This window comes from Anomalospiza imberbis, chromosome 32, assembly GCF_031753505.1.
Source record: "Anomalospiza imberbis isolate Cuckoo-Finch-1a 21T00152 chromosome 32, ASM3175350v1, whole genome shotgun sequence".
NCBI classification, from domain to species: Eukaryota; Metazoa; Chordata; class Aves; order Passeriformes; family Viduidae; genus Anomalospiza; species Anomalospiza imberbis.
In genome coordinates this window covers 686,615-707,902 of record NC_089712.1, presented here as the reverse complement: position 1 = coordinate 707,902, position 21,288 = coordinate 686,615, and the positions used below count along the sequence as shown (strand labels likewise).

The window sequence follows — 21,288 nt, the reverse complement described above, 5'->3', positions numbered from 1 at the left end:
TGTGGGGGGGTTGTGTTCAGGGCTGCACTTCTTTTGGTGATTTCCTCAGGACCAACTTCAAGTCTTTATCGTCTCTGCTGGCTATAGTCCATTCGCTTGCCTCAGCTGGGGGTTGTACTGGACCCTTCACTCGACTTGCATGAGTCCAGCCCTGCTCCTTTGTTCTCACTGTGGTGTTTGCTGCAAGCAGTGCCTGGAAGGGGCCTTCAAAGCGAGCAGTTAGTGGAGGGTTTTTCCATGATTTAATCAACACCCAGTCTCCTGGGTTAGTACCATGTATTTTACAGTCCAGTGGGGAAGTTTGAGGAAGGTAGCCCTTTTTCCTTAGTTCTTCCAGGGTTGTTGTTACTGTTTCTATACATTTTTGCATGGTCACCCCCCCCTCTTGATGTTCCCCAGTACTGTATGGGGTAAGCAAGAAAGGCAGCCCAAACAACATTTCACAAGGAGAGACCCCTAGATCTGTTCTGGGTCTCGTTCTTATTCGTCATAGGGCTAGTGGTAAACATTTGACCCAATTCCATTGGGTTTCTAAGACCAATTTTGTTAAAATATTCTTTAAGGTTTGATTTACCCTCTCGACCCTCCCAGAACTCTGAGGGTGCCAAGGGGTGTGTAACTCCCACTTCATTCCCAGGGCCCCGAGGACTTGTTGCAGAACACTGGATGTAGAGTGGGGGCCACGGTCTGAATCAATAAAATTTACTAGCCCGTATCTCGGAATAAGTTCTTCTAAGAGAACTTTTGTCACAGTTTGGGCTGTCTCCCTTCTCGTGGGGAAGGCCTCAAACCAGTGGGTTAGATGGTGAATCTCCTCTGGGGAGAAGAGGATGTTCCTAATAGGATGCAGCTCTTCCCAGGTGTGTATATTGGGACCCAGGAACTGATCTATTTGCTGTGCGGTGCCAGTTGGATCTTCTATTAAACCAACTAGCTCTTTCTTATATATTCTTGCTTCAGAAGCTGTCAGGGGTGCATTTATAACACCTATTCCTCCTACCCCACACCTAGTGGAACTTCCCTCAGGGGAAGCAGCCTGTCAGGATTTATCTCTGGCCTTACACCACTTTTTGATCTGGTATTACAGTAAGGGCCAGCATCTGAAGGCTTATTTGACTGGCTCACTAATTCTTTGTTATCACGTTGGGAGGGCTCAGTTGTTAGGTTGGAGGATATATCCAGAGGTTTTTTCTCAGGGAAAGGTGTTGTATTCTGACTTACAGGTGAAGCAAGTTGTATGTTAGTGGGGGTAGGAGGCAATGGGGAAAAAGCACCAAGGGGTGGATATATATGGGGGAGTGGGGTTGTTGGAGGGGGTAAAAATGGCATGGAGATTCCCTGAGGAGATAGAGAAGGGGCAGGGATCATTGGAGGGGGTAAAGGTAGGTTTTGAGAAGCAGGAGGCTGGGTGTGAAGTGGGGGGGTGGCTTGATAGTGTGAAAAAAGCCAATCATTTGGGGTTTTTTTAGTTTTAAAAGTTTATTAGTAATAAAATAGTTATAAAAATAGCAGTAAAATTAGAGTAATAAAAATTTGGACAATGAGGATTAGGACAATTACAAGACAATAAAAAGTAAAGAATTATAGATGTCCGGATGTTTTTGGGCACTAAGCTGCCAAAAACATGCCTTGTGAACAAAGGAATTACCCTTAACAGCAACAGCCTGTTGCATATTCATATATCTCATACTGATGCATAAATTCCTTGCAAATTAAGGATTTTTCTGGTTGTTGTCAACTTCTTCCCCTTAATCCTAGTGGTTCCATAAAGATGGAGAGAAGGTGGAAGAATGTTTGTCTTTTCTGATGAGGAGGCAGTAACTCTTTATGTGTCTTGTCGCTCTTATTTCTGTGTGAAGTTTCTTGATTATCTTATCCCTTTTCTTGAGCTAGTAAAAATATCTGACATTGCAGAGTTTCTATTTTAACATTGTGTTATAACCTAGAACTACATTTAACACACTACTTAAGAGAATTAATACAGCATAACTTTCTATCACTGCACATATAATATTTGTTTTAATATTTGTGACAAAAGCCAATCATAAAATATGCATTTTTCACACCTTGCCCTCACTGCCCTTTTGTCACACACACACACACACACACACACACACAGACAGTTCTCGGTTAATTTCTGATTTGATTGCCTGGATTTTGTTTGGTTTTGTTGTTGCTTTGTTTCCTTGGTGTGCCTGAAGTGTCCAGTCAGGAGCAGAGTGACTCTTGCCAAGGAACTTTGTGGTGCTGTTGCTTAATATTAAATCTGGTTTTTGCTGATCCCTTGCTGGGGATGTTTTCAGCACTCTCAAGACCTCATTGGTAACAGGGTGAAGGAGCCCTGGCCCAGGCTCTGGCCCTGGGGGACACGGGGACGCTGCCGGGGGTTCCTGTCCCCCTGTCCCACCCCCCACAGCCCCAGCCCCCGTCCCCGTGTCAGGCTCTGGGGTCGAACTCGTGGAACATCCTCTGGGGGAGGCTGCGGCGCCGGGGGCGGGGAGACCCGGGGGGACAGGGGACCCCGCAGTGCACGAGCAGCGTTGGACTTCTCTGGGGGAACTGGGAGGGGGGGCTGGGGTGGAGTGACCTCCCCAGTGACCTCACACAGCCCCGGTGATGTCACACACCCCTGTGATGTCACACAGCTGCACTGTGATGTCACAGCCTGCTCTTTGAGGTCCCAGTATGCTCTGTGATGTCACAAAATCTGCCCTGAGATGTCACAGCCCAGCCTCTGATGTCACAGACACCCTGTGATGTCACAGCCAGCTCTATGATGTCACAGCCACCTTTGGGATGTTATGCAGCCTCGCTGTGATGTCACAGCCTGCTCTGTGATTTCTCAGTCAGCTCTGTGATGTCACAACCCACTCTGTATTGTCTCAGCCTTCTCTGTGACATCACACAGCTGCTCTGTGATGTCACAGAGCCCTTTTCTATGATGGCAGAGTCTTCTCTGCGGCCTCACAGCCCATTCTGTGATGTCACACAACCAGCCTGTAATGTCACAGCCGACTTTGTGACATCACTATCTCCTCTGTGATGTCACAGCCTGCTCTGTGATGGCAGAACTCACTTAGCATGTCACACAGCACCTCTGTGGGCTCACAGACCCACCCTGTGATGTCACAACACCTTCAGTGATGGAACACAGCCACCTTATAACGTCACAGCACACTCTTTGACCTCACAGCTCGCTCTGCTCTGTGATGTCATACAGGCATGCTCTGATGTCACAGCCTGCTCTGTGATGTCACATAATAAACCAGTGATGTCACAGCCAACTATATGATGTCACAACCTGGTCTGTGAAAAAATCACAGAATCACAGAATTGCTGGGTTGGAAGAGACCTTTTAGGCCATCAAGTCCAACCCATGCCCTAACACCACCTCAGCTAAACCATGGCACTGAGTGCCACATCCAGTCTTTTTTCAAACACATCCCATGGTGGTGACTCCACCACCTCCCTGGACAGACAGTTCCAGTAATTTATCACCCTTTCCATAAAAAACTTTTTTCCTAATATAAAACCTAAATTTCCCTTGGTGCAGCTTAAGACACTGTCCTCTGGTCCTGTCAGTTGCTGTGAGGAGAGAGACCGACCCCCACCTGACTGCAACCACCTTTCAGGGAGTGTGGAGAGTGATAAGGTCACCTCTGAGTCTCCTCCAGGGTAAACAACTCCAGCTCCCTCAGTCATTCCTCACAGGACTTGTGTTCCAGACCTCTTGTAATAGATAAGAGAAGTCACTTTGTTCATCATTAAACAGGAACTCAGGCAAAGGAAGAGGTTTTTTGTGAAAAACAGGAAACCCGAGGATATGCTCACTCCTTAAGTTGATTGTACAACTAGGGTCGGGAGGTGTGTAACCATCTATGGAAAGATTGTTACAGGGTCATAAACCCCCAGCGAGGAAGAGGAGGAGAGCCTTCATCCAGACGACCACCATAGAGCAGGTGGTGACCCCCTAGCAACTGGAGGCGCACGCGCAGAGTACTCCCGGAAAAGCCACAAACGTGGAAGAAGGGGGAGAATAAAGGACCGTGGGAAAAGGGAAGCGGTGTGAGCCTTGGCGGAGCACTGACTCCCCAGCTGCACCCAGCACTGTTTGCTTGTCATTGCTTGCTGTAATCAATAAAATTCTTTTTATCAATCCCTAAAGGATCAGACAAATTATTTACTTTAACTTATAAAACCCGTTCCCTGCTCTTGCTGCTGCCCCATCTTCAAAGCCTCTCCCTCGGGCTCTTCCTCCCGTGCAGAGCAGCTCTCCTGGACAGGGACGGCAGATGGCACAGCTGGGAAGCAAAGGGAGCACTGAGTCAGTATGGGGACGTTTTCCTTGGCAGCAGCTGCACTTCCATCAGGGAAGGGAAGATCTCAGAGCCTCCCCAGGAGGGTTAGAAAGAAAAAGCAGCCGAGCGGGCCAGGCTGTGGTGAGCGCAGCCGCGGCGGGACTGTCCCGCAGCCCCGGCAGCCCGGCACAGCCGGCACAGCTCCCGGGCCCTGCCGGCACAGCTGCCTTGCCCAAGGACAGCCCCTGTGCCGGCCGGGGCAGCTGCGCTGAGCAGCCCCAGCACGGGCAGGGCCCGCTGCTGCCCCGCCGGGCAGTGCCCACGGCCACAGCCCACGCCACCCTCAGCCCCACCCTGCCTCCCCGGCCCTGAGGCCTCACCCGGGCTCTCTCCAGCATGGCAGCAGCAGGTCCCCGTTCCCTGCTCTTGTTGCTGGCCTTCAGCTTCTCCCTGCTGGCTCCCATCAGTCTCCGGCTGTCCTCAAGGTCTCCACTGCAGCTGTGGCAAAAGCGGAGGCTCTGCAACTGGTTCCAAGGCCTGGCAGAGCTGCAGTCCCAGAGCCCTCAGTGCTCCTTGCTGGCCCCCTCCATCCCCTCAGCCCCGCCATGCTCTCGGCAAACCCCCAGCCCCCTTCAGTTTCTTCAGCCCCTCACAGTCCTCTCAGCCCCTCAGTCCCTTCTGACCCATCCCGTCCCCCTAGACCCGCCACCCCTCGGCCTGTGCCACTTCCCTGTCACCTCAGTGCCACCATCGCCCTCGGCTGCCCCACAGCCCTCAGCCCCAGCAGCACCTCAGGGTCACCGTCCCTTCAGCGTCACCGCCCCCTCAGCCCCCTCAGTCTCACCGTCCTTCAGCAGCTCCTCAGGGGACACTGCCTGGGGCCACCGGCAGCTCCCACCGCTCCAGGGACACCCGGGGCTGGAACTGCTGCTCCGCCCGGCCCGGCCGCCAGCTCGGACCCAGCACAGGGAGAGGGGACACAGGGGGCACGGGGGAAAAGCAAGAGGTGAGGGAGGAAGCAGAGCAGGAGAAGAGGTTAAAAAGAGGCCTACACCTATACAGATGTATAAAAAGAGGCCTACACCTATATGCATGTATAAATGTAACTACGGACATCTACAACTATAACTGCACATCGAAAAATGTAAATATATACACCTAAAACTAAAAATAAATTAACTAGACAAATCTCTGTCTATGTAGATAGATAAATGGAACTACATAAATCTATAAAGACAACAACATATATCAATAAATAGAACTATACACATCTATAAATATAACTAGAGACAGAGGAATTCTACCTGCCCAATGGTCACAGGCTCTCCCTCTGTCTCTTCCTGGCACACAGGGCAGCCCTCCTGGACAAGTTGATCACACGGGATCTGGGAAGCAAAGGGAACACTGAGACAACACTGGCCCTTGTGCAAGTGTCCCTTGAGCACCAATTGTCCTTCTATCAGGGACATTAAAAGATGGCCTGAAAGGCAGACTCTCACTTGGCAATTCCAAGCCTGCTCTTTAAAGAACAGGGATCCTTCCAAGTTTTCAAAACGGAACTGTGTAAAGTATTTAAGTATTCTAATAAAGTCTCAGCACCCACAGTGCAAATGGCACCCACGAGAGCTTGAAACACAGACAGTCCCAGTGACAGAGAGACCACAGTCCTCACCGAAATGGCTGAAGGCTGCTGGGGGCTGAGGTATGAACCAGACTGGGACATCCAGCTTGGTGGCACAACTCCCACAAGGTCAGGTTTATTCCCTGCTCTCTTGCCACAGCAGAGGACTCAGTGCCCAAGCCTCTGGCGAAGCGTGGAGGGCAGGGCTCGGGCAGGTTGTGCATGTGCCTTTGAACTAAAGGCACCAGGAAGCACCAACCCTGCAGACAAGAGCTCAACTCTTCTCGTCTCCCTTCCTGCCAGAGGCAGGCTCAGAGCAGCTGTCTCACACCTTTCTAAACCAACGGGGGCTCTGTCCTTACCAGGCTCCTCGGGCTCTGGGGAACTGTTCTCGCAGCTCTCGGTGCCAGATGAAGTTTCCTCTGCTGCAGCCCCGTTCACAGGCTCCCCTCCTGAAGACTCAGGGGCAACATTCATATTGCCCTTGAAAGAACAATAGAAAAAAAAGAAAACTAAAGATCATTCAGTATTTTGCTGGACTCACATCAAGGATACGGTTACTCTCCTTCTCCATGTAACAGCGTTCAAAAGCTTTCAGCCCAGCCTCTTCCATTCCCCTCCAATGGGTTACCTGAGCAGAGGGAGACTTTTCAGGCAGGGATCTCCTGATCTCCCGGATCATTTGCTCGACGGCCAAGCCAAGATCCACTGGCGGCAATTGCTCTTCGCCAGGTGCGTTCCAGGCTGAGCCGGAGGCCGTCGATGCTGCACAACCTGCACTGCCAGGTGGAGCGCTGGGGGCTGAAGTGCCCGAGGTGGCTGCAAGAATCCAAAGACATTGGTCACACTCCACAATGTGGCTCTGAGACACAGATCTCTGTTGCTGCCTTGGATCAACCATCACAGGAAGCAGGCAGGAAAACCAGGCAGAGAATCTTTTGCCTTTCTAGGTGCCCCTTCTAAATGAGCTTGAGAATTTTGGGCCGAGAAGGACAGAGCCTTGTGGAAAAATACTTCAAGCAGTCACTTTTCATGACCTTTTGGGGAAAAGCAAGGCTACAACTCTTTTCCTACCTCGCGGGTCGTAGGCTGGTGGCTGCTGCTCCCTGTGGAGCTGCTGGAAGCTGCAAGGCTGGATCCTGAGCACCTCCCGGTCGATCGGAGGCAGCTGCCCCCCGTAGAGCTGCTGGAAGCGGCTGCGAGGCCCCTCCCGCCCGAGCGGCAGCAGCGGCTCCCCGTAGAAACCGAAGAAGCCGCAGGGCGGGATGCGCAGCAGCTCCCGCTCGGCGGGCGGCGGCCGCTCCCCATAGAGCTCCTGGAAGCGGCTCGGCCCCTCCCGCCGGGCCGGCACCGGCCGGTCCCTGTGCAGCAGGTGGAAGCCGCAGGGCGGGCGCCGGGCGAGCAGCGGCCGCTGCCCGGGGGGCGGCTGGAAGCGGCCAGGCCGGGGGCTGCGCAGCTCCCGCCCGTCCGGCAGCGTCCGCTCCCTGTGCAGCAGCAGGAAGCCGCTGGGCGGGCGCCCGGGCGGCAGCGGCGGCCGCTCCCTGGAGAGCGGCTGGAAGCGACTGCGCCCGTCCCGCCCGTGCGGCAGCGGCCGCGCCCCGGGGAGCTGCTGGGAGCCGCGGGGCGGGCGCCTGCGGCCCTCCCGCCCCGCCGCCGGCCGCTGCCTGTTGGCCGTGCTCCGGCGCCTGATGCGGAGCAGGAGGTCGGGGCGGTCGCGGCGAAAGCAGGGGTTGCCGTAGTGGAGCCAAGCCCCGGCATCGCCCGGCGCAGCTGAGCCAACCCGGCCCGGCACCCTGCGGAAGCCGTAGCGGTAGAGCTGGCGCACGAAGCTGCGGAACTGCGTGGCCCTGAAGGTGTGCGGGGCCGGGCCCCGGGCGTCGCCCGGGCTGAGCAGCTCCCGCTCGAAGAGGGAGCGGTGGATGAGCAGCCCCCGGGCCCGGCTGTCCCAGCGCACGGAGCGGACGCGGGGGCTGTTCGCCAGGCGCCACAGCTTGGCGGGGAAGGCGCTGGCTCTGAGCCCGGCGGGCAGCGGCAGCTCCGCCATGGCGCCGCTCGCCGGCTGTCGCCACAACGGCCCCGGCGCAACGGCCGCGGCTGCGCCGGCGGCGCGCGGCCTGAGGGGGGCGCTGCGCTCGGGCCCGCGCGCGCCCAGCCGCACTGGGCGGGGCCGTTCCTGGGCTGTTCTTGTCAGGTGCAGTTCAAAGGCTGCAGGCGCATTGAGGAAGACATTCTACCTATTTGCATCTCCAACCTTTGAAAAGCCCTTGTGTATGAAAAGCTCTGCATCAGCACCAAAAGCTGGTCACAGTGAGACCCAGACGAATTAGCCTCAAGAGCTGCTCTTTGTTCCCTGCTCAGGGCTTGTTCTCTGATTCTGTGTGTCTGCTCCTTCCAGTGCAGGAACACGGGGAAGAGAAATTAGGATGTAAAACAAAGAAGTGGGATCCACAGGCCTGCACCTTGGTAGGTATAATAGATCTGGGATGGCCCCACATTCCTGACAAACTTGATGGGCAAGGCACTGAGGTCACTTTCGTTGCCTTCCCTTCCCCTGCCTCCACCCTTCAGATGATCAGTTTTCTAGAAAGAGCTTTTTCTTTGTGTAGCATCTGGTACCTCACAACCTCCAACGTGACTTGTTTAGAACACGTGAATATTGCTCCTATCATCAAAACACTAGGAAAGAAGTATTTCAGGCCAATTTTTTAAGTATTTTTATCAAGGCTTTTATATTCTTATCTCTACACAGGAGCCCAGAAACATGTTATAAAAAAAAATTTAAAATGTTAGTCATATCTTAAACAAAAATGTTTTGCTTCAAAGCTCCAAACACCAAATCCTTCAACAAATCAGACCTCATCTAAAAGCAAAAATATAAATGGAAAACTGTCAACCACCTAATAACTACTATTAAGCAAGTATTATTTCTGGTGGCTGTCTGAGGAGTTTCTCCCATGTCAAATGCAAAATACGGATTGCTCTGAATTAGTGCATCACCAACTGTGCCTTTTCCCAAAAGACTCAACTTACTGCTGCCCAACAAAGACATGCTATTTTCTCCTTCAGCCACTGCTCCAGCCTGATCCCCTGGGGACAAGAGATTGCTGTGGGTTTCTGTGGGAAGGGGAGTGGCACAGGCACATCAGTGCCTGCAGACTGTGGCAGAGGGCAGGATCTGCTGTGACAGAAGGTGCACCGGAGACTGGAGAAGAGGTTTTTTCTTTCTTGTCTAAGACACTGAATTTAGAGAATGTTTTCATAAAGAATACTGTCACCGCTTTACTCTTTTTACCCCAATACTTACTGGTCCTGATAAATGTTAATTACTTCCATACATTCTGTTTCTCGGTGGTTTAATTCAAAGCACAGAGAAACTCAGTTCTTTCAGAAATGAGCTTGAAATAAGCTGTTACTTTAGAACAAACCCAACATTTTCATTGTTTCTAAGTGTTAAAATTATGTCCACCGAGAGAAACTCAGTCACTTCCAAAGTGAGCTTGAAATAAGCTTTTGTTTTAAAACAAAACCAAGACTTTTTTCTTGCTAAGGGAGAACAGGAGTTTCCCAAACTCCTCCGTGGAACTAATACAAATTGTTTGAAGTATCCATTTCCTGCCAGGAGCAGAGGGATGCCAACCTGGGCAGAGTTCACACAAAGCTTATTTCAGTAGAAAGGTGATACAAGAGTGACTGGGGACGGACAGAGGGGCTTTGCAGCTCTGCTGGGGCTGCAAAGTTCAGGCTGCTGTTAACAGCTGTGAAAGGAACTCCTGCTGCTGTAGCCAAGGTGTTTGAAGATGCAGACAGTTGTCAGGGTCTGTCCGAAAATCCCTCATGTTTGCCTCACGACTGTCTCCAAGGACTGAGACCCTAGACCCTGAAAGTAGCTCTAGCCTGGCTGAGGTGGAAAGTCTGCCAAGCCTTAAGGACTGGTATGCGATGCCAGGGGAACTCAGTGCGAGAACAATGGACTGGTCATGGTGGACTGAGCCCTAATCAGTTCGTCCTGTACCCTCGGTCCTGTACCCTTGGTCCCGCACCGACGCGACGGTTGCGACTGGTTCCGAAAACAACGAGTCCACACCCACCGTGTAGCCAGGAGAGCTGCCGCTTTGGCCAGATGCCACCCGCTTTGAGGAACCCTATAAAAGACTGAAGGAGTTTTGAGGACTTTGTCCGGACCCCACCTGGAGAAGACAGCCTATGAGCATCTCGTCAAGCTCCGAGGGCCTCGTCTCTTCAGACTGGTAGCTATAATCCCCTTCCCCTCTTTCTCTATCTTTCACTCTATCTCTTTATTTCTCTCCCACTATCGCAGTTGTTGGCACTAAATAAAAGTGCATTTTTGTTTAAGCAAAGTGTTGTGTCCCCTGCTGTGTCTTTTGTGCTTTGAGATCTCCAAAAAGAACCTATCAGGGACCCTGCATGCATTTGCGGACCCTGACAATGGGTCCCACTGAGGGACACGACTGAGAAAGTGTCCCCAGGCCCCAGGCAGAGCAGAGAACTGGAGGCACTGATGACAGGTGGGGACAAAGAGAAGCCAAGTCCGGGTGCCCTGGGGCACAGCAGGGTCTGTGCCACCAAGGGCTGTCAGGAGACACCTTGTCCTGAGGCACTGGGGCCTCCTGGAAAAGCTCCAGCCATGAAGTTTTTGTGCCATCCTGGCCTCCTGTTCTCTCCTCCAAGGAGTCCATGAGGAGCCTGTGTTGGGGATGGACCTCAGTGGTCCCATTTATGCTTTGAGACACTTTGGGGTTTTCTTCTGACTTTGGCTCCTGGAAAGTTTTGTGCAATCTCCTCTCGGGCCCTGAGGTTCAAGGGCTCAGCTCCAAATGCACCACGGGGCTCATGAGGAACAAACAAATCCTGAGAAACCATGGCTGTGCCTTGATTTCCCTCTTGTCTGAGGCAGTTCATCAGGAAGATTTTGTATTGGCTTTGCTTCTCCAATTTGAGATTTCTCAGCCGATGTGTTAATTACTGTGGTGGGTTCAGTGTTGGCTAATTACCTGGGCACTCACTAGAATATACTTACTAATTTCTTGCTCTGAGATAAGATTAGGAGAAAGGCAAAGTGGGCTCAAAACTTTAAAAGGGTATAAAGAAAAGTTTATTTATAGTAAGTAGAATAAAGAGTAATAAGAATCAGAACAAAACTTTCCGAACACTTCCTCTCTCCATACAACCTGACAATGTAAAGAGACAAAACCTAAAATTTTCAGTCAGCTTTCCACCTCTAGAATAGTCTTTCTTCAGTTCACTTAGGGAGAGAAGTTCCTGTTGTAAATGTTATGTGGACTTCTCCACAAGAAAACAGTTATCTCATGGCTTTTCATTTCCATGAAAAGCAGCTGCCTGCAATGGTGAAGTCCCTCCCATTTTTCACAGCTTTTCCCACAGCTGTGTTTATGGGCCATGCCAACTTATGAGGTATTAGTTTACAGATGAGCTGTTTAAGAGCAAAGGTTCTCTTCACTTATTTCTGAAATCATCTTCATCTCTGGAAACAGAGGTCTTCTTCTCTCCCTGGGGGCATAGGTTCTCATCACTCTGCTGTCTTTCATTGTTCAAACTTCTCATGGGATCACAGCTACTTCAACATTTCCTTACATTAGCATGGAGGCCTTTGCTGAACAAGTCATCTGCCAATTCTTTTCAATGTGTTATAGGGAAAAAGAGAGTCTGATGTATCAATTACATCCTTCTCCATAGCGTTACCAGAGGATTTCAGCCCCAAGATCAAGGCATCTCCTCATCCCTCCCATCTGGGACTCAACATCCTCTTCACTGACCTCGGTGTCTTCATGTTGCCCCTCTGTGTGCCTGCACTTTGTCCTTTTCTCTCACTCGAGGGAGGATGGAAGCACTGGAAGAGTCAATATCTCAGCCGGTGCCTGCAGATGGTTCCGTGACCCCGGCCGGGCTCGGTACTTGCGGCCGGAGCTGTTTTACCATGGAGGTTTCTGCAGCGGCTGCGCTGGGGCTGTGTCAGGCTGGGCCGCGCTGGGGCAGGGCCAGGATCTCAGCAGCCAGGCCAGAGCACAGCAGCAGCACAGCCGGGGCCCATGGCTTCTCCTCCCCCTGCCCGCTGGTTGCGGGCGAACCCCAAGGGCGGCAGAACCTTGGCCGAGCCGGCCCGGCCCGGGGCTGCTCCTGGGGCCCGGCGGATCCTGGCTGGGCCCGGGCTGGCGGCGGGGCAGGGCTCGGTAGCGGCCAGATGTCAGCAACCGCAGCCACGGCCCGGCCCGGCCTCGGCCCCGCGGCCTCCCCTGCCCTGCCCGGCAGCCGATGGGGCCTGGCGGCTCCCTGGGAAGGGGCCCGGCCCCACGGCAGGAGCCGCCCGGCCTGGCCTGGCTGAGACGGGGGCTGGGCCGGCCTGGTCACTTCTTTGCTGGCCAGAAGGGAAACAGACCCAGCCAGGCTTCTCCATCTTTAACTTGTGTCTTCACAGAGGCGTGTGCAGTTTCCTTAGTGGTTTAACAGATTGTCAGCTCTCAAAGCTAATTACTGATTGTTTTTTTTTTGTCGGACACCAAGGAAACTGCTAGCAGCTTCTCTCAGGACATCACTTCCATGATGCAAAACCACCACAACAGCACAGAGCACAGAGCTCCTTTGTCCATATGTAGTGGTCATGTGCCCAAGGCCCCAAAACCCCAGCTTGCAAGATCTCCGGGCCCTCTCCAGGATGTTTTCAAGTGAAAACATTCAGCTCATAATCTAAGAAAATCACCAGAGATCAGGGCCAGCCTGACCTGTCTGTCCTGGCTACTTTTGTCTGGGCACAATCCTTGGATATACGGAATTTGGGAGGCCAAAGTCTAATTTTTGCCATGGTCTTTGGCAAGAAGGCTGTATTTTATCCATAGGAAGGAAGGAACAGAGCCCCTCTGTTTCAGGGGCAGATGAGAGGTGACCCCTGGAGGCCAAGGCCAGCCAGAGTTCGCAGGTTTTTCTGAGAGATACCTTTGCATAGAGGATATTTTTTAGGGAGGATACCAATTTTTGCAATGGGCATCTGAAAAGAGGGACAGTCCTTTTCCATGGCAAGGAAAGCACAGAGCCCCAGTGCTCCAGGAGCTGATGAGAGGCAGCCCTTAACATTCCAACATCAGCCAGACCTGTCAGGTGGCCCCTGGGAGGCCAAGCCAGCCAGACCTGTTCCATGTTCCCTCGGTTCCATGAGGCCCCACAGTGTCCCAATGGTCCCTTGCTTCCATGAGGCCCTGAGGTGTCACAATGCCCCCTTGGTGACACGAGTCCCTGAAGGGTCAGAATGGCCTCCATGGTTCCGGCAGGCCCCACAGAGTCATAATGGTCTCTGGGTCCATGAAGCCCCGCTGTGTCACCATGGCCCCTTGGTTCCATGGGCTCCAGTGGTGCCACAATGATCCTCTTGCTTCCATGAGGTCCCCACAGTGTCACAATGATCTCCATGGGAAGGAAAGAACTGAGCCCCAGTGTGGCAGGGGCAGCCACCAGAGGCCAAGGCCAGCCAGACTTGACGATACTGGCAGATTTTGGCTGGGATCCACCCTTGGATATACTGAATGTTAGAGGTGGAATCCCAGTTTCAGACATGGACACCTGCGGGTGGAGGACAGTTCTTTTCCATAGGAAGGAAAGCATGGAACACCGGTGTTTCAAGGGTAGATGGCCAGCAGAGGCCTAAGGCAGCCAGACCTCTCTGTACTGGTAGCTTTTTTCTGAAAGCAACCCTTGGGTATAGGGAATTTTGGAGGTGGAACCCCAATTTTGGCCATTTCTGCATAGATAAGAAGGACGGTTCTTTTCCGTAGGAAGGAAAGCACAGAGCCCAAGTGTTTCAAAGACAGAAGAGGAGAGAGGTGGCTCCTGGGAGGCCAAGCCGGCCAGACCTGCTTGTCCTGGCAGCTTTTGTCATGAAAGGATCGTTGGATATATGGAATTTGGGAGGAGGAATCTCAATTTTGACCATGGACACCATGAGAAGAAGGACGGCTTTTTTCCACAGGAAGGAAAGCATCGAGCCCCAGTGTTTCAAGGCAGGTGAGAAGCAGCTCCCTAGAGGCCAAGGGCATCCAGACCTTTAAGTCCTGGCTGCTTTCACTGGGGAGCAATCCTTGGATGTACGGAGTTTTGGAGGTGGAATCCTAATTTTGGCCATGGGTGCCTGGTCAGGATGGATGGTTTTTTCCTATAGGAAAGAAAAGCACAAAATGCAAGTGTTCTGGAAGAAGATGAAAGGTGGCCACCCTTAGGCCAAGCCAGCCAGACCTGTCTGTCCTGGCACCTTTCCTCTAGGGGCTATCCTTGGACACAGGGCATTTTGGAAGTGGAATCTCAATTTTGGCCGTGGCGCCTGGACAGGAAGATGAGTTCTTTTCATTAGCAAGGAAAGCACAGAGCCCCAGTGTTTCAGAGGCACATGAGTGCCAGCCCTCAGGAAGCCAAGGCCAGCCGGACTTGTCTCCCCTGGCAGCTTTTGTCTGGGAGCTATCCTTGGATATAGGGAATTCTGGAGGCAGATGCCCCATTTTGGCCATGGGTGCCTGGTTGAGATGGATGTTTTTTTCCCATAAGAAAGAAAAGTACATGGTCCCAGTGTCTCAAAGGCAGATGAGAGGTGGCCCCTGGGTGGCCAAGGCAGCGAGACCTGTCTTTCCTGTCAGATTTCATCTGGGAACAATCTTTGCATATAAAGAAATTTGGAGAAGGAATCCCGTTTTTGGCCCTGGGTTCCTGGAGGAGAATGACAGTTCTCTCCCATAGGAAGGAAAGCCACGAGCCCCAGTGCTTCAGGGCAGGTGAGAAGCAGCCCTTGACATGCCAGGGTGTCCTAGTTTAGGGCAAATTTGGGAGAAACACTCCAGGAGGAGCCCCCAGAAACAAACCCCCCCACGGCCCCTCCCCTTCCTGGTTTGGGAAGAATTTCCTTGGAGATAAGTGGAAAAAAACCCAGTTTTTTCAACAAGCAAAGCACTCCCCAATACAAAAAAAAAAAAAAAAAACCCCGACTAACTTATAAGCAAAAGCAAAAGCAAGGGCAACGCGAAAGCAAGCAAACCAGCAAGCAAGTAAGGAAACCTAGCCTCTCCTAGACACAGACTGTGGGGGGAGGTGAGCTGGCTGATAACAAGACAAAACAAACCTTCACTTTCAGAGTCAGTCCTGAAGGCACAAAACATAACATCAGGCATAAACAGAACACACAATTGGGGATGCAAGCACCATAACGTCACCCTAGGACATACCACACCTTATCTCCAAATCGTCAACATAACTACCAAACATGATGTAAAAACTTCATCAAGTTAAAACTTCCATCTTTCACTTACGCATCTTTCCATGTCACTTACTCAGACCTTCAACACTTACACATTTCCTTCTGTCTCATGTCTGTGTGGTCTAATGTAAAGACAGTGGCAGTAACATCCAGCAAACAGTGATATTTGCATATGAGACTCACCCCACAATCAGATCTCCCTGAGGTACACATCGTGTTCTTCCAACTCTCTGCATTATTCACCGTGTACAACCTGGTCCCTGAGCAAAGACAATCCCACAAATGGTTTGTCTGTACTCGAGGCAGAGTTGATCCACACTGTCTTCCCTAACAAACCTCTGATATGCGCCACTGGGACTTTATCTCCATCTGCTATATTCAGGGACTCAGACTGGGCAGGACCTGCTCCACTGGTGGAACCTCGGGTGTTAACTAACCAGGTGGCCTTTGCTAAATGCTGCTCCCAGTTTTTGAAAGATCCCCCACCCAATGCTTTCAAGGTGGTTTTTAACAGTCCATTGTACCTCTCCACTTTGCCTGCAGCTGGTGCATGGTAGGGGCTATGGTGCACCCACTCAATGCCATGTTCCCTAGCCCAGGTGTTGATAAGGCTGCTCTTGAAATGAGTCCCGTTATCAGACTCAACCCTCTCAGGGGTACCATGCCTCCAAAGGACCTGCTTTTCAAGGCCCAGGATGATGTTACGGGCTGTAGCATGAGACACAGGGGAGGTCTCCAACCATCCCGTGGTGGCTTCTGCCATTGTGAGCACGTAGCGCTTACCTTGGCGTGCCTGGGGCAGTGTGCTGTAGTCAATCTGCCAGGCCTCCCCATACCTGTACTTGGACCGTGGCCCACCATGCCACAGGGGCTTCACTCGCTTGGCCTGCTTGATGGCAGCACACGTCTCACGGTCATGGATAACCTGAGAAATACTGTCCATGGTTAGAGCCACCCCTCGGTCTCGTGCCAAATTAAAAGTGGCATCTCTGCCCTGATGGCCTGAGGCATCATGGGCCCATTGTGCTAGGAGCAACTCTCCCTTGTGTTCCCAATCCAGGTCTATCTTTGACACCCCTATCTTTGCAGCCTGATCTACCTGCTGATTGTTTTGCTGCTCTTCATTAGCTCTACTTTTGGGGACATGGGCATCTATGTGGCGAACCTTCACAGGTAGTTTCTCTACCCAGGTAGCAATGTCTTTCCATTCTTCAGCAGCCCAAATTGGTTTTCCTCTATGCTGCCAGTTAGCCGCTTTCCATCTCTCCAGCCAGCCCCACAGAGCATTGGCTACCATCCATGAGTCCGTATAAAGGTCGAGCTTTGGCCACTTCCCCTTTCTGCAATGTCTAGGGCCAGTTGAACGGCTTTGAGTTCAGCAAGTTGACTTGATCCACCCTCTCTTTCAGTGGCCTCTGCGACCCATCATGTGGGGCTCCATAGAGATGCTTTCCACTTCCAATTCATCCCTACAATGTGACAGGAACCATCAGTGAAAAGAGCGTAGCGTGTTTCCTCTGCTGGCAGTTGGTTGTATGGTGGAGCTTCTTCAGCCCATGTCACTGGTTCTTGTTCTTCATCTGTGACACCAAAACTTTCACCTTGGGGCCAATTTGTAATTGCTTCCAAAATCCCAGGGTGATTCAGCTTACCAATATGGGCATGCTGCGTGATGAGAGCAATCCACTTGCTCCATGTAGCACTGGTGGCATGGTGGGTGGAGGGAACCTTTCCTCTGAACATCCATCCCAGAACCGGTAGTCGGGGTGCAGGAGGAGTTGTGCTTCTGTACCAATCACCTCTGAGGCGGCTTGGACTCCTTCATAGGCAGCCAAGATTTCATTCTCTGGAGGGGTGTAGTTGGCTTCAGACCCTCTGTAGCTCCGACTCCAAAATCCTAATGGTCGGCCTCGAGTCTCATCAGGCACCTACTGCCAAAGGCTCCAGGACAGACCATCATTCCCAGCTGCAGAGTAGAGCATGTTCTTCACCTCTGGTCCCATCCTGACCTGGCCAAGGGCTACTGCATGAGCAATTTTCTGCTTAATCTCAGCAAAAGCTTGTTGCTGCTCAGGGCCCAAATGGAACTCGTTCATCTTGCGGGCGACCATGTAAAGAGGGCTCACGATCTGACTGTACTCAGGAATGTGCATTCTCCAAAAGCCTATGGTGCCTAAGAAAACTTGTGTTTCCTTCTTATTGGTTGGTAGGGACATAGCTGTGATCTTGTTGATGACATCCGTAGGAATCTGACACTGTCCATCTTCCCACTTCACTCCCAAGAACTGGATCTCTTGAGCAGGTCCATTAACCTTACTCTTCTTGATGGCGAAGCCAGCTTCCAGCAGTATTTGGATGATTTTCTCTCCTTTCTCAAACACTTCTGCTGCTGTGTTCCCCCACACAGTGATGTCATTGAGGTACTGCAGGTGTTCTGGAGCTTCACCCTTTTCCAGTGCAGTCTGGATCAGTCCATGGCAGATGATAGGACTGTGCTTCCACCCCTGGGGCAGTCGGTTCCAGGTGTACTACACGCCCCTCTAGGTGAAAGCAAACTGAGACCTGCATTCTGCTGCCAGAGGAATGGAGAAAAATGTGTTAGCAATGTCAATAGTGGCGTACCACTTTGCTGCCTTGGACTCCAGCTCGTGCTGGAGTTCCAGCATGTCCGGCACAGCAGTGCTCAGTGGTGGAGTCACTTCATTCAATGCATGGCAGTCCACTGTCAATCTCCATTCTCCTTCAGATTAACGCACAGGCCAAATGGGACTGTTGAAGGGTGAGTGGGTTTTGCTGACCACTTCTTGGCTCTCCAGCTCTCAAATCATCTTATGGATGGGAACCACAGCATCTCGAGTTGTTCTGTACTGTTGGCGATGCACTGTTGAAGTGGCAATTGGTACCTTTGCTCTTCTCCCTTCAGAAGTCCTACTGTAGTTGGATTCTTGGACAGTCCAAGCAAGGTGTTCAATTGTTGGGCGCCCTCTGTCACTGCAGCTGCTATCCCAAATGCCCACCTCAGTCCTTTTGGGTCTTTAAAATACCACCTTTGGAGGTAATCTATGCCCAAAATGCATGGGGCCTCTGGACCAGTCCCAATAGGGTGTTTTTTCCACTCATTTCCAGTCAGGCTCACCTCAGCTTCCACTAAGGTAAAGTCCTGTGATCCCCCTGTCACGCCAGCAATGGAGACAGGTTCTGCCCCCACGTGTCTCAATGGGACTAATGTGCATTGCACACCAGTATCGACCAAAGCCTTCTAGTCTTGTGGTTCTGATGTGCCAGGCCAACGAATCCACACAGTCCAGAAAACACGGTTTTCCCTCGCCTCTACCTGGCTAGAGGCAGGGCCCCTCTAAGCCTGTTTATCCTTCTTTCATTGGGCATATGTCTTAGAGCTTCCTTCAAGGGGATCGGACATGTCATCATCATCATCATTCACATCATACCTGGCAGCTTGGCTATGGGCAACTGGAGCTGCTTTCCTTTTGGCGGAACTTCCTCTCTGAGTCTTGCCTTCCTTCAATTCACGCACCCATTGTACCAGAGCAGCAGTAGATTTTCCGTCCCATCTCCTCATGTTTTCTCCGCAATCACTCAGGAAGAACCACAGCTCAGCTTGTGGGGTGTACCTTCTCTCCCCATCTGGGGAACGTCTGCGTTGGATACCAGGGCCTCTAATTTGTACTGCCGAGATTTGGAGAAGGTCCTCTTTAATCTCCTCCCTGAGTTTCTTGTGATTCTCCTCTATCTTGTCTTCTAATTTCTGCTGATGTGTTTCCACCGCTGCAATTCTGACGTCTGTTGGGCCATGCACAGCATCTGCATATGCCCGGAGCTTCTTTACCATATTGAGCACGGTCTCATCCTTCTCATCCTACTTCATTATTGCTAAAGCAGAAGCGTATTCATGTGGCCCCAGCCGTACAAGTTTACGCCACATCACAGATGTACATGGTACCGTGTCTGGATTCCTAGTTGTTATGTCATCTGAGAAGATAATCTCTGCTACTGCCATTTCTCTCAGGCGTTGGATCCCTTGTTCTATAGCCTTCCACTGGGTCTGCTGCATATAAAGATCATCTGCACACAGGTATCTTTGTGCTACACTTTCCAGGAGCCGTGTCCAGAGCTTCTCCTGTAGCATCCTAAAGATGGACCAACCAACTAATTATAGACTCATCAGGTTGTCGAATGTAATCCTTTCTTAGGCCACGGAGGTTCTTTAGGGAAAAGGACTCAATATTGGCCCCTGATCATGTACCAGTTCCTTTGACTCCTGATTTTATGTCAGGAGGCATTGAGGGTCCTTCTTCTGCATCATAATCATCATCGTCATCCACTGGTCGATCGGTCTTGTCTGTGCACTTTCCACTTCTCTTGCTGGTAGCAACAGCCACTGATTGAGGCTTACAGTCTGGTTTAGCTGCTGGCCTCGAGCCAGGGCTGTTGGCTGCAGCCTGAATGACTGGGATCGCTGCTGATTTATCTCCCTGCCCTCCTTCCTCTGCTGCCCTACAGGACCTAGCAGAGTGCGATAAGCATATGCCAGGGCCCAGCTCACTGCAATGATCTTCTTCTCCTTAGGGGTATCATGGCACTTCTCTTTCAGGTACTTTGCCACCTCAGCTGGGTTCTGAATTAGTTCACGTGGAAAGTCCCAGACTATAGGGTCAGAAAACTCCTTTAAGATTTGGCCCATTTCCCACACCACTCAGGATTTCTCACACCTGGGTCTACTCCTGGGTCAGGGGTCTCATCAGCCCTTCTAGAAATCTCAGCCCTCATTCTAGAGAAGCTGCAGACTGTATAGAGAAAGCTTACCAAATTAAATACCAGAAAGATGGTCTCTTTAACATTCAGGGGAAACTGAACATTCTCCAATTGGGATGTAACAGATTCAGAGGAGAAGAAGGAAAGCAAAGGCTGAAAAGCCTCATCTCCTGCTTCTCCTCTGACAAACTGGGTGCACAACCATAACCATGAACCAAACATTCCTGGAACAGACTCCAGCACCTTTATAAACCTCCTGCAAGCCATTACAACCAAGCCCAGCCCAATGGATATCCTGGTCAGTGCCCCTCTACTGCAAAAACTACGTATTAGGGACAATACCGGAGCTATTTCTGGATAAGAAAATAAACCTAGGGACCATAGAGGTATTAAGACGTCAAAAAACCCTAGGGACCAGAAACACATGCAGGCCTGCACCCCAAGAGACATTATGATTTGAAACAACAAAGCCAGTAACTGCTCTATACCAGCCCAGAGTAATTGCAACCAAAATATGATTAGAACAAGGTTTTTTCCACTCTCTCGAGCCACAAGTTGGGCACCAAAATATTTGTCCTAGTTTAGGGCAAATTTGGGAGAAGACCTCCGGAAGGAGCCCCCAGAAAGCAAATCTCCCCACAGCCCCTCACCCACCTGGTTCAGGAAGAATTTCCTGGGAGAGAAGTGGAAAAAAACCCTGTTTATTTAACAAGCAAAACACTCCCCAATACAAAAAAACAACACCAGATGACAAAACTCTTTCATCGTACTGAAGAGATGACAAATTCAGAAAGTCTCTCTGGGAGTGGTCGCCCAGTTCTCAGTCTCCAGTGCTGGGGATGGCTGCTGCAGGTCACAAAATGCAGGCTCTCGGTGTTTCTTGGTGTTTCCCAGGTTCCAGTCCGGAGCAGGTTGGGATGGTATTCAGGAAAGGGAAAGGAAAAAAAAACAGTCCAGGGTAAAAATTGGATTGCCTAGCTAAACTAATAAGCAAAAGCAAAAAGCAGGAGTGAGAGCAAAGCAAAGCAAGCAAGCCAGCAAGCAAGCAAGCAAGCCAGCCTTGCCTAGACACAGACCATGGTGGGGAGTTGAGCCGGCTGATAACAAGACAAAACAAACCTTCACTTTCAGAGTCAGTCCTGAAGGCACAGAACATAACATCAAACATAAACAGAACACAGGACTGGGGATACAAGCACCATAATGTCACCCTAGGACACTAACCGAGGGAGTTCCACGAAAGTGAAGATAGTCTCAGCCTCCCATGACCGAGCAGCTGGGTATGATCTGTCAGATCCCCTTGAAGATACCTCGACCATGTATGCCCA

General features: G+C 51.4%; 1 protein-coding gene and 1 long non-coding RNA gene across 2 annotated transcripts in view; both read right to left on the bottom strand.

Annotated features, from left to right (window-relative positions):
• Positions 1–21,288, bottom strand: part of LOC137463911 (zinc finger protein 271-like) — a 309,559-nt gene that overhangs the window by 183,536 nt on the left and 104,735 nt on the right. The window lies entirely within an intron of this gene.
• LOC137463941 (uncharacterized) lies at positions 4,228–5,316 on the bottom strand. The gene is made up of 3 exons (XR_010994030.1): positions 5,143–5,316; positions 4,679–4,796; positions 4,228–4,301 (listed from the first exon to the last, which is right to left on the bottom strand). It is a non-coding gene; the product is annotated as an uncharacterized lncRNA (long non-coding RNA).